The sequence below is a fragment of the Zeugodacus cucurbitae genome, chromosome 6, assembly GCF_028554725.1.
Source record: "Zeugodacus cucurbitae isolate PBARC_wt_2022May chromosome 6, idZeuCucr1.2, whole genome shotgun sequence".
NCBI lineage: Eukaryota > Metazoa > Arthropoda > Insecta > Diptera > Tephritidae > Zeugodacus > Zeugodacus cucurbitae.
Window position 1 is genome coordinate 30,162,733 of NC_071671.1, and position 10,898 is coordinate 30,173,630.

Genomic DNA, 10,898 nt, shown 5'->3' on the forward strand with positions numbered 1-10,898 from the left:
GCTTAGTTATGACACTTAATGTGTTTTTCGTTTTCGCCATTTTGTGGGCGTGGCAGTGGCCCGATTCTGCCCATTTTCGAACTTGATCTTCTTATGGTGCCAAGGAATGTTTGTGCCAAGTTTCGTCAAGATATCTTAATTTTTACTCAAGTTACAGCTTGCACAAACGGACAGACATACGGTTTTCAAATCTACTCGTCACCCTGATCACTTTGGTATATATGACTCTATATCTAACTCTTTTAGTTTTAGGTGTTACAAACAACCCTTATGTGAACAAAACTATAATACTCTCTTTAGCAACTTTTGTTATTATATTTTTCTTGATTTTGGATTTCATAGCGATATTTTAACGGGAAGTATTTATGACTGCGCCTTCATACAAGCCGAACCTCTGTGCGATGGGGCTACATGCCGTGAGGGTAAATATTTTGACGAATGCAAATGTGGAGATTGAGACATCGAGACACTTCCTCCTTCATTGCCTAGGTTTCGCTAGACTGCGGCTGAAACATCTTGCAGGACAAACTTCGGAGAACCAGTTGAACTGTCCCAATTACAAATTACTTGCCTGAACAAAATCTTAAAATGCTCAAACCGCTTTGTCGTCACTTGAGTGTCGTTTTGAGGTGTTTGCAGAATCACAAAGGACTGGCTTTAGCTGTCCAAGTGGGATTTCCTGTTACACAGGGACCATGCCTATAACCAAACTTAACGGGTGTTTTTTTATTGGAAACAGCCATTGCAAGTAACCAATGCCAAATTCATCTATCGAAAGAAATTCGTTACTGAGGATCACTGTAATAAGGAGCATGTTGGGTCACCCTGTACTTATTCTAGCTTATTTTCTATTTTGCCACTCATATTTAATTATAAGAGTATACACTCAATTGTTTTAATTGTATGTACATATATACTTCATTTGGTGGGGGAATCTCCCAAAGATACCGTAATTTTTACGGGCAGTATGCACGATTCGTATTGCTCGCTAGGGTACACCTCATTCGAGCCCGGGCCCGTTCGGGCTTGCGGAGCACTACGCCTACGTACTAAACCGTTAACTTTGTCGCATTCCTTGTATTGACCCACGGAATTGTGGTTAGGCATTGCATCATGGGTCCAAGTTTAGCCAAGTTTGGCTCGTCAAACATACCTTTCTCCTACTCTTCGTTCCTTCTTCTGCTTTCGATGCGTTGCCACTCTTTTCTTCTCAACTCCTGTATAGCCAATGCAGAGCACATTCTATCCCACACAGGTTTTGGTTGAATCATGTATTGTACAATATTATCAAGAGTCACACTATCAGTTGTCTGTTTTTCTATGTCAACTATCTCCCTTCCGTATCTGGGGCAGAGAAAAAAGATGTGCAGCGCGTTCTCTCCACTGCTGCCACAGAACGAACAGCTTGTCCCGTCGTAGTGTGCGTATTAATAGAGATACTCTCTAAAGCAGCCATGACCCGTCAATAATTGTGACAGATAGAAATCGGTTTTCCCATGCTTACACTCTACCCACTCTTTTAACTTTTAATAAGCCTATGGGTCCACCTCTCATTTGCTGCCGCGTCCCATCGCATCTGCCATTCTTTAAGACTCGTTTGCCATTCGTATTTCCGCTCGTTATCTGTACGTCGTATGCCTGTAACTTTCGATCGGTCAAATGGTCTTTTGAGTTCCATCGCCATTATATCTGGAGGGATGATACCCCCTACAACACCAGCCGTCTCGTGTGAAAAACGAAAAACGCAAGAAACTCTGATAGCGCTAAGCCAAATTACGGACTTCGCTTTCTTGGCATATGTTTTGTGCTGTAGGGCCGGTGCCCAGATATGCGCTGCGTACATCATTATTGATTGACTCACCTTGGCCAATATTTGACTTGACTCGCCTATTTTGACTTGATCCGCCAATGTTGGCCATTATTCTCGCTAATTCGGCCGTCACACTTGCTGCTTTCTCACAACTTTTATCGATGTGATTCTTGTGGGTAAGTCTAGTGTCTATCAGCACTCCTAGGTATTTCAACGACTGCACTGCTGTGTCGTGTTGTTGTAGTCGTCAATATTTAGCGTAATGTTTTAAAATTTTTTCCTGCTTGTGATCAACACTGCCTCGTTTTTTTGTCCAGAAAGCTGCAGGTTTGTTGTCGTGAGCCAATTCTTGATTTTTAATGCTGTGTCGTTGTACAGGCCCATAATTTGCTCCAGTTCTTCACTGTTACGGTCACAGCTATGACATTTGTATATCCGATGATCTGTACTTCTCTTGGCAGAGGAAGACGCAGAACTCCGTTGTAAAGCACATTCCATAACAGTGCCCCAAGCATAGAGCCTTGTGGCACTCTACCCCATTATAGTGTATCTTCTCTGCCCATCATCTGTATCGTACAGTAACAGCCGATCAGAGAGACAGCAGGAAACAATAAATAAGCCGGTGTTGCCTTACGTTCGAGGGCACTTAGTATATGGGGTGCCGAGTTGAACGCATTTCGGACATCAAAAGTGATCACTGCGCAGTATTCTTTTGTGCCATACAACCATCTGGTACCTTCAAGTACAACTCCAGTCGTACACATATTATCCGCTCTAATATCTTCCCAATCGTATCAAGCATACAAAGTGGCCGGTAAGAGCTGGGTTCACCGGCCGGTTTATTAGGCTTCTGTAGAGAACTAGTCTCTGTTTTTCCAAATTTTTTCAAATTTTTTGGAAGACTCCTTTCCGTAAACAGTTCAGTGAATGGCTTCGCATTGAATTGCCATTAGCAATTTTTAAAGCCTTGTTTGGAATACCATCCAAACCTTGGGCTTTGGTGTTACCAAACCTTTTTGCTGCTTCAATCACATCGACTTCGGTGACAATTGGTACGACATCTCAGGTTATCTCATAGCGAGAGTCTGAACAGCTCTTCATCCAACGTTTCAACTTTCCATCCCTTTGTTTTTTCGGTCTTAAAGAGTGGGTTCCTTAGAGTACGCGTTGAGTGTCCAATTTCCAGCAAGATAGCCTGATGGTCACTTGTGCAGGTGCTGCCCCACTCCATCGCCCACGCATTGAAATCTCCGGCCACAACATTCATCGTAGTTGTTAGGACTTCTCTCACCAAATTCTAAGATTTTTTCGAAGTAATTTTGAAGTACATTTGGGGGATATAACAGCTGAAAAAGTTGATTCCATTGTTTTTCGCCTGAGTATAGTATACCTTACCTAATAGCGGTTTGTCTTGGAAGGTTTTCCCTCCACAGGCCCATATGGCAGTTTTGGTTGTGCTGTCGGGGATCGATGTTGTGGCACTTACATTTTTCTATTGCTCACATATTATAGCTACATCTCCATGCTGCTCGTACACATTCTGCTTGAAGAGTTCTTGTGCAGCCTGGCAGTGGATTAGGTTGAGCTGTAATACTTTCATTTTTTGCGACTTCTACACGCCTCTTGGTATAGGGACATTTCTTGTTACCTATTTGTTGATCGAAGTTTTCTCTACCCGGTTTTTTAGTGCACGCTTTCGCAAAGTGTCCTGTTTCTCCATACTTGACACAACACTGACTCCTATCCTCGGTGTTGGTGCATTTTTTTCCATGTGTCCATATTCAATTACTGTAACACCGATTTAGATCTTGCTTTGCTCTTACTCTACTCACTACCCAGCCTATTTTTTTTTGCGTGCGTCTAACAATACCTTTGCCTTGAGAGCGAGTAGGCTTACCACAGCTGTTTGCGTTCCTAGATGTGCCGGTCTGATGCTCGTGATCGGGTTTTTATCAAAATTGGGTAGTCCTTTTATTTAGGAGCGGATAGTCCTCCTTGATTGTGATCTCGTCCAGACCTCGTAATTCCACCATTACCTCGTTGGTTAGTACTCTAATTTGTGCCTTGTTTCCTAACAGGATTTCACCTCTGGCCGTCTTTCTAATCCCTGTCACATTTCCGCCGAGTTTCTGCAGGGCTTCGTCTTTCTTCACAGCCCTTAAACTGCGGTTTAAGAGTGGCTAAATGAGTCAAACCGAGAAACGCACTCATAGCAATTCACCACATAGAAGCTCAATCATCTCATCACGCCAGAGAACGCTACACGTTAACACACACACACACACACATACAAATTTCAACAAAAAGGAAGAGAAAGTATACCACAGCTCCTTCTTTCAATACGACGTTGATCGAGTTACATCTCCGCAGCATCCCGGTTTTCCGAATATTTATATCATTTTTTAGCGTTCATACACACGTATTTCTAGCATCATTGTGAAAAATCATTATATATATATATATATATATATATATATATTTGGCGTAGGAATCGCTTTAAGCGATTATAGCCGAATCCACCAGAGCGCGCCACTCATTCCTCCTTTTTGCTTTTTGGCGCCAACTGGAAACACCAAGTGAAGCCAGGTCACTTTGCACTTGGTCTTTCTACCGGAGTGGACATCCGTTACCAGATTACCTTCTCGGTCCCTACATGATAATGCTCCGGTCTTGAAACCTTCTGTTAATCGCCTCATCTTCTCAAAAAATTTTCGAGCATTACCCATGTCGGCCAGCTTTTCAAGCTTTTCATACTCACGCATTTCGGCCTCTTTCTTTTTACGTCTGCAAATGCGTCTCGCTTCCCTCTTCAGTTCTCGATATCTATCCCACCCCGAACGTGTTGTGGTCGATCGCAACGTTGCGAGGTAGGCAGTCTGTTTTCTCTCCACTGCGGAACGACAATTCTCATCGTACCAACTGGTTTTTTGGCGTTGCCGGAGACCAATTGTTTCGGCTGCAGCGGTATGCAATGAGTTTGAGATGCCGTTCCACAGCTCCATTATATCGAGATGCTGATGAGTGCTCTCAGAGAGCAGGAGTGCAAGTCGAGTAGAAAATCGTTCGGCTGTCGGTTGTAATTGCAGCTTTTCGACGTCGAACCTTCCTTGTGTTTGTTGACGGTCGTTCTTTGCTGCACAGAGGCGAGTGCGGATCTTTGCTGCTACTAGATAATGGTCCGAGTCAATGTTTGGTCCTCGGAGCGTACGAACGTCTAAAACACTGGAGACATGTCTTCCGTCTATCACAACGTGATGGGTTTGATTGCGCGTGTTTCGATCAGGGGACAGCCACGTTGCTTGATGAATTTTTTTATGCTGGAATCTGGTACCACATACAACCATATTTCGGGCCCCAGCGAAGTCGATCAGCCTCAGGCCGGTTGGCGATGTTTCGTCATGGAGGCTGAATTTCCCGACTGTTGTGCCAAAGACACCTTCTTTACCACCCTGGCGTTAAAATCGCCAAGCACGATTTTGACATCGTGGCGGGGGCAGCGCTCATAGGTGCGTTCTAGGCGCTCATAGAAAGCATCTTTGGTCACATCGTCCTTCTCTTCCGTTGGGGCGTGGGCGCAAATCAGCGATATGTTGAAGAACCTCGCTTTGATGCGGATTGTGGCAAGACGTTCATCCACCGGGGTGAATGCCAGGACTCGGCGACGTAGTCTCTCTCCCACCACAAATCCAACACCGAATTTGCGCTCCTTTATATGGCCGCTGTAGTAGATGTCACAAGGATCCACCTTCTTCCGTCCTTGTCCCGTCCATCGCACTTCTTGGACGGCGGTGATGTCAGCCTTTAGTTGTATGAGGACATCAACCAGCTGGGCAGAGGCACCTTCCCAATTAAGAGTGCGGACATTCCAGGTGCATGCCCTTAAATCATGATCCTTAGTACGTTTGCAGGGGTCGTCATCAAAAGGAGGGTTTCTCATCCGAGGCTCGGTGTTTGTTTACATTGGGGAGATTTTTTTATGTGGTGGGTCCCAAGCCCTACGCACAACCGCACAAGCGGGCTTCGCCTTCTCACTTTAGCTCGCCTCCAAACGGATGTCCGTTAGCTACCCTTGGTCTAAAACCGGAAGTCGTGAGCTGCTTGAGTCATATGCAAAAGAATCGTTCCTGGCCACTCCCAAGTGAATGGAAATCAGAAACTTTCCTCACTTGCGTGAACTTCTACATATGACCCCATCCCCCACTTCATTATACTGAAATAAAATAAGTTTTATAACGATTTGTGCAAAAACAAGTGCGTTTTTTTTCTTCTAAAGAAAGTGACTTAATCGAACGTGAAAAACAAGGTGAGTTAGTAAACATGGTCCTTCGAGCCACAAAGAAAGGCACTGTGGCTAAATAAATACACAAAAAATTAGTTTATATGTGATAAAAAAGTGCAGTAATAAAAAAGTAAAAACTAAACAAGTGACAAAATCATATTTAAACACTAACAACAAAAAAATATAAAACCGGTTTAGTGAAGCAGCAAGTGCAGTGACCCAAGATAATATATAGTACATACATATGAACATAGAATATACACTGTGACAAAAAAAAAAGTTCAAACATATAAAATAAAAGTTAAATAGATTATACAAAGTAAAGTGCTAAAAGCATAAAAATTTGCATATATATAAAAAAAAAAATAAAAAAATAATAATAATAATAATAAGTACACAAAATAATAAGATTTTACTAAGTGCTGTTGTCTAGCTCACATACATATAAAAAACAATAAAATAGAATAAAGATAATACAGTGCTGTGAAAAAAAAAATAATAATAATAAAATAAATAAATAAACAATAATAAAAATAAATAAATAAAATAAAACAAAATAAAATAAAGTAAAATAAAATAATAATCTACAAAAAATTCAAACGCGCGCGAAATTAAAATCTAAATATAAATCGGGCGCGAACTAATTATAAAAATACAAAATAAGGCGTACCGGAACAACCTACAAAGGAGGAAACAGGATAAACAAAGAGCATTAAACACAGGAGGAAATAGAAGTCAGAGAACATTAAACACAGGAGGAAACTGAAACAAAAGCTGAGGACAAAACCCCAAAAATAATACAAACACATACTTTCTCCCAAAATCCCCTTGAGGCGAGATAAAGTAAGTCGTTTGCATTTCTTTATTTATATGTAAATATGTATGATATCATACGGTTTTAACAAATATAAAACCTATACAATCCGTTTGAATAACACATAAACGGGAACTAAAAACAGTTTAATAATTATATTATCAATATATTTAGATAAATACATAAGCAAATAACTTCCTGCCTTATATACTTACACTTGTGTACACAAACACACCTATCAAACCAACCTATCAACAAATTATATTCAAGTATTGACTTGCAAAACTTTCAAGCAATACCCCTTCTGTTTCTTCAAACAGTAAGCAGGATTGCATACAATAAGTAAGCAAAAGGCACAAAGAATCCATTGCAAAAAAAAGAGAATAATTTCAAACATACATATTTACATATTCACTTATCAAAAACATATGTCAAATATTATTATATACATAAACAAACATTCAAACAAATATTAATAGCTTGAAACGCATTAACTTATATATTCACATGTGCAGAGGTCAATTACCTGCAAATTTTCACTTTTCTTTTCTCGCTCTCTTCTTATCGCGCTAATATAAGTATACACATATACACAAACATATGTATATACGATATTCGTTTGCCTACGCAGTAATGCACCCTACATCCGGGTATATACAAATGATAAACATTTCAATAAATCAAAATCTTATAAAAAACGCGAGCATAACATTTTTTCTTAAAACTAATAGATGCGGCAAATACTATTTGAAAAAGAAATTCGATTTAAATAAAAAATACGTATAAATTGGTAATAGTGATAATATATTAATTAGTACATATACAATACAACAATTTAAGCCCGTATAGGCAAATATTATTGCAACAATACCCCTTGTTCTTTGTATTACAAAAATAAGCAGGATTGTATACCAACCAATTCAGCATATCATATGCACATAAATAGGCGCATAGCGTGCACACATATGTACAAAGGTTACTGCCCTTCTTTACCTCTTTTACGAGCGCTAATATACAAGGACATACGGATAAGTCCGTAATATATAATATAAATATAAAATCGCAAGTAAATACAAACGTGCGGTCAACAAAAACGATTAACGCGTATTTTAGCAAAGTTAATAATTTTAATAACTCTTATTTACCAAAAAGAGTTTCGGTTTTCGAGATGTATCAGTTAACACTATCAGTTAACAACAAACAATTTATCTTATCAAATTTTCAATTCTAAATGAGCACAGACTCAAAAGAATCAAAATCAAGTAAATTTTTACAAATTCCGAAAATGGCTGATGAGATAAACCACAAAGCACACCTGCAGAAGCTACACACTCAAAGCAGAGTGTAAAACAAAAAAGATCAAAAGATCCTTTACTATCAAGATTCATCACTGAAAGTGATACTTTTATAAACTATTTCACGCAATTCAAAGCTTCCCCTATTGCTGACACCACGGAATCGGTTTTAAAAGTAAAACTCGAAAGTGTCCACGAAATATGGGCACGCCTTCTGGCAGCGTACGATACAGTAATTGATACTGACGACGCTGAACTCCCAGAAAACATAAAAGTTTCGGCGACAGCCAAATTAAATAATTGCCGTGGTCATAAAGAAATAATAAAGGGAATGATAAGCGAACAGTTAAATGTATTAAGGCCAAATAGCGCCACTACTCCCCCTCCCAGAGAAGTCACAACAACAAAAGAAGACCTAAATAAAGGCATGTATCTAAATGTACCAACTTGTGATACTGAAGTTTTTACTGGATGTTATGAACAATGGCCGTCCTTCCGGGACATGTTCACAGCCCTTTACATAAACCATCCTAGACTTGCAGACGCACAAAAGCTATTCCAACTAAGGTACAAGACACAAGGGGAAGCAGGCATTATCGTCAAGCAATTCGATGTAAATGGCGACAATTTTAAGCTGGCTTGGGAAGCACAAGTTCAAAGATATGAAAATAAAAGGGTAATGATAGAAAACCCTATAAAAACTATATTACATTACCCAAAAATTAAACAAGAAACCAGCCAGGAATATCAAAAATTTTACTCGACAGTGACTAATTGCCTGTCAGTGTTAAAAACACAAAATTCCCCCGTAGAATATTGGGACCATATGATAGTAACTATATGTACAGAAAAACTCCCTCAGGCTGCGGTACTACGATGGGAGCAACCACTTGACGATAGAAGAGTAATGCCCACTTGGGAGCAAATGAAGAAATTCCTCGCTGCTCAGTACGAGATAGCTGAGCGAATGGGCAGCCAAAATATGAATATATCAAGTCATCAAAATGAGTCGAGTAAAACCTCGTTTAAGCCACAAGCCAGCAATAATAATCAATATAATAGACCTGTCAATAAAATAACACATTCGTTTCAAATCAAAATAATCAACGGCAATCGTTGTGTGAACTCTGTAAAGAAGGTCATAAATTAAGATCTTGCGAGATATTCAAAAAATTACCCGTTTCAGATAGAAACAATGTTGTCCGTCAACATAGACTTTGCATAAACTATCTGTCGAATAATCATATGACAAAAGACTGTGAAAGCAAATTCAATTGTGTATATTGTCAACGAAGACACCACTCACTGCTTCACATTACTAATTTTCAAAATATGAAGCAAAATAAGTTTAATAAAACCACCGGGTTAGTCGCTACGACCACATCAAATAATCCCGAAACATCAAATCCCGAAAAAAGTTAAGAACAACCATCTTGCTCTAAAGCAGCAAAAATTCAAGCGCTTCATTCAGAAAATGAAAGCAAAATTCTTTTACCCACTGCGGTCATCACCATTGAACATAAAGGTGATTTATTCAAACTAAGAGCACTAATAGATCAAGGCTCTCAAAGATCCTTTATATCTTCAAAGGTTCAAAATCGGCTCAAACTGCCAATAAAAAATTCTAACTTTCAAATCTCGGGAATGGGCGGGAGCATTATTCAAAATTCCAACAAAATATGCCCAATCACCATAGTATCTCCAAGTGCGCATATTAGAATAGATGCGCAAGCCATCGTTCTACCGCAACTTACAAATTTGCTTCCAAGCTATGAAGTTAATAAAAAACACTGGGAAAAATGCTCACATCTCAAGTTAGCAGATCCCAACTGTCATACCCCATCCCAAATCGACATATTATTAGGCAGTGACTTAATACCTCAAATAATTCTTGAAGGTATTGAGAAAATCTCCAATAACTTATTAGCCCAAAATACAATCTTTTGGTGGATTATAAGTGGCCAAGTCACTGAAAAAATAAATTCTTTCACAGCACAAGTGGAAAATATCACAAACGAATATTTAAATAACCAACTTAAAAAATTCTGGGAAGTAGAAGAATTACCACAAATCACTCAACTTTCAGAAGAAGACCAGGCATGCGAAGCCTATTACAAGTCCACAACAACAAGAAACGAACATGGTCGTTATGTTGTGCGACTCCCATTCAAACCCACCTTTCCAGAAACCATAGCTCTAGGCCACTCTAGAATATCAGCAGTCCAGCAATTCCTAAGCATGGAAAAAAGCCTGATAAAGAAAAGTGAGCTTAAATCAGCATATGATAATGTGAAGGAGGAATATCTTGACCTCAATCATATGGAAGAGACTGTACCATATGAGAAAATTTCCAAAGGTAGATATTTGTCTTTGTACCTTCCACATCATGGGGTAATAAGACCAGATAAAATCACAACGAAAGTACGAGTGGTTTTCAATGCCTCAAAATGTACGAGCTCAGGCAAATCACTTAATGACGTACTATACACAGGGCCAACATTACAACCTGACCTCATGTTGCTAATACTAAATTGGCGCATGTTTAAATACGTTTTTAACGGAGAAGTTGAAAAAATGTACAGGCAAATTATGGTGCATGAAGATTTCCAAGATTTCCAACGCATAGTCTTCCGCAATGCAATTAATAGTCCAATTAGCGACTACAAACTTAAAACAGTTACCTTTGGCATCAATTGCGCA